Source organism: Muntiacus reevesi, chromosome 2, assembly GCF_963930625.1.
Source record: "Muntiacus reevesi chromosome 2, mMunRee1.1, whole genome shotgun sequence".
Classification (NCBI taxonomy): Eukaryota; Metazoa; Chordata; class Mammalia; order Artiodactyla; family Cervidae; genus Muntiacus; species Muntiacus reevesi.
This window is the reverse complement of record NC_089250.1, coordinates 136,775,046-136,777,332: the sequence shown is the minus strand read 5'-3', so window position 1 is coordinate 136,777,332 and position 2,287 is coordinate 136,775,046. Positions and strand designations below refer to the sequence as shown.

General features: G+C 39.7%; 1 non-coding gene across 1 annotated transcript; it reads left to right on the top strand.

The window, feature by feature from the left end:
- Positions 1–1,830: 1,830 nt before the first annotated feature.
- On the top strand, positions 1,831–1,953 carry LOC136162309 (small nucleolar RNA SNORA26). The gene has a single exon (XR_010662112.1). It is a non-coding gene; the product is annotated as a small nucleolar RNA SNORA26 (small nucleolar RNA).
- The last annotated feature ends 334 nt before the right edge of the window (positions 1,954–2,287 follow it).

Genomic DNA, 2,287 nt, shown 5'->3' with positions numbered 1-2,287 from the left:
ATCCCATCCCTAACTAGCAGTCTTTTTCTCGACCTGTACATAAGATGTCTGAAGTAGTATTCTTTTATAACATGGGTTAATGTCAGGTTTGCGGGTAATTTTTTACTTTTTCCCTGTTCTTTGCTATCTCCATCTCCTTCCTCTACCTCCTCCTTCTTCTTTTTGGAAATGAACTTGGATTCTCTTTACAAAAAACAATCAGTATTCTACAAAGTAAAAGTGAACAGGGAAGATAGTTGGCCAATTCATGGAATCTCTGTCATGATTCACCTGCTTATGATCCCACAGATATGACCTTAACAAACTTTGGTCACATTACACTTTGTAAATGGGAAACACCAGTTCCAGAGAAAATGCCAAGCAAGAAAATGGTAGCAAAATGATGATGGACAAGGACATGAGAAGGCAACTTGAAGAAGTGGACTAGCTTTGGTTTGCAAGCAGAAGACCTGAGTTCTTTCTGTAGTTCAGACACTTTTGTGTTACTTTGGATAATCTCCATGCCACCTTGGATGTATTGATGAACTTTTCTAAGTACCAGGCCCAATATTACAATATATTCCCATTTTTCATGAAAAGGTGAGAATATGTGTTTTTAAGTACAATATCATAATATTTAAACAATGAAAACTAACCAAAATATTTTAAACACTTTTAGATTAAACAGAGTACATCTGAGGCCATATTTTAGCCTGTGGGCTTACCAGTTGGTGACTAACAATCACTGTTTACATACTCATCAGTGGACAAAGCTGGACGTGATGGAAGTGATCCAGCAGTGTTCTGGACCCACACACTTATAAGAGCCAACTGTGTGACTCTCCCCAACTCTGTCAAGCTACCAATGACATCACATTGGGAGCCTGAAATCAGACATAGTTGCAGTATTGATACCATGGGAATAATAAAAAGCTATAAATTTGTCCCCTTGCCCCTCACCACAACTGGTTCTGAAACAGAATACCACTGTAGCTATCTGTCCCAGCTGATCCCATGGTTATTGTACTGTACATTAGATCTAGAAGAGGTTGAAGATAGCCTGCAAGAAAGGAAAAGTCAATCAAACTAGTTAAAGCTAACAGGAAGAATTTAATTTTTTTAAAAAGGGTTAGGGTTGAACTACCACATCTTAGGGAAGCAAGGGTATGGTCTCCTGATTAAGAAAAGAGGAAACACAGACTTCCCTGGTGGTTAAGACCCCATGCTCCCAATTCAGGGGGCCTAGGTTTGATCCCTGGCCAGGGAACTGGATCCCACATGCACAACTAAGAGTTTGCATGCTGCAGTGAAGATTGAAGATCTGGCATGCTTCAGTAAGATCTGGGCAGTCAAATAAATAAAAAATTTTAAAAAAAGAGGAAACAGGACTGGATGCCACAGAGTCCCTCTCTCTCCATCACTAGCTTTGGCCTCTTTCTTGGTGTTAGTTTCATTGTGTCTTAAAGCTTCTCCTTTCTGACAAGGATCAAGGCTAGGGGTGGCAAACAGAAGCACTTGCTCCCCGAAGGGCACAGGTCTGCTACTGGCACATAGAGCACCTTCTTCCTCTAGGATGAGGAGGACCCACGGCAGGGTGCAGAGCAGCTTAGTAGGGAACAGAGGGTGGGCTACAGTCTATGTTGGCCCTGGTCTAGGTGCCTGGGTACAGTGAACAACTTACACAGTGTACATAATGGCCCCATATGAGCACATTCTCCAAAAGCGGTGTCTTTCAATAAACTTTAGCAAAGATGCTGATGTAATGGTGTTAAGTATGTGATGAAAAGGCAACAGGGACGCAAGGATCATTTGGTTCAAAATAAAGTTAAAACCATTCATTCGCCCTTTCCAGTGCCCTTTTAAGGCTAACGCAGTGCCTTAAGAGGCTAACACAGGAGGGTAAAGGAAGTTTCCATAAAACCCAGAGAAGAGATTTTTAGAACTCCTCTCTGGATCCTGTCTGGAGTCACAACTGAACCGGAAGATTTTAAGTCTTAGCACTTACTAGTATGTGTATAGTTAATACAAAAGTCATTAAATTTAAACTTGACCTTTGGTTTGACAATAAAAAAACTTGGAAATCCATGAGAAGGAGGCTCCCCTCTTCTTCCTCTCTTTTTAAAATAAACTTTTACTTTGAGGATCATTTTAGATTTAATAAAAATTGCAAAGATAGAGAGTTGCCTTCCCAAGAAATAGGTGATCCAGATGAGATGTTTTTGTAAACTTTCTGAAACTTACAAAAGTATAAATATATGATATTTACTTTCTATTTACTCCATTAGTTTTTTTTAAAGGGTGAAAGTTA